Source organism: Etheostoma cragini, chromosome 17 (assembly GCF_013103735.1).
Source record: "Etheostoma cragini isolate CJK2018 chromosome 17, CSU_Ecrag_1.0, whole genome shotgun sequence".
In the NCBI taxonomy this organism is placed as follows: Eukaryota; Metazoa; Chordata; class Actinopteri; order Perciformes; family Percidae; genus Etheostoma; species Etheostoma cragini.
In genome coordinates this window covers 11,606,397-11,606,598 of record NC_048423.1, presented here as the reverse complement: position 1 = coordinate 11,606,598, position 202 = coordinate 11,606,397, and positions in this window count along the sequence as shown.

The following is a 202-nucleotide window of genomic DNA, read 5'->3' as shown; positions in this document are numbered from 1 at the left end:
CCCCCCCCCCCCCCACCCAAAAGAAAAACTAAAAACATTGGGACTTAAATAAATAACTGAAAATTGGAAGATAGGCAGTAACTCATGACTAAAACTGACAAAGGCTTGTGATACAAAACTGATGTGAGCATTTGGAAAAGCCCAGATTGGCTGAATCGTTGTGAAGCTGGAGTCTTTCTAAAGCCTCTTCATCTTTCAGTGT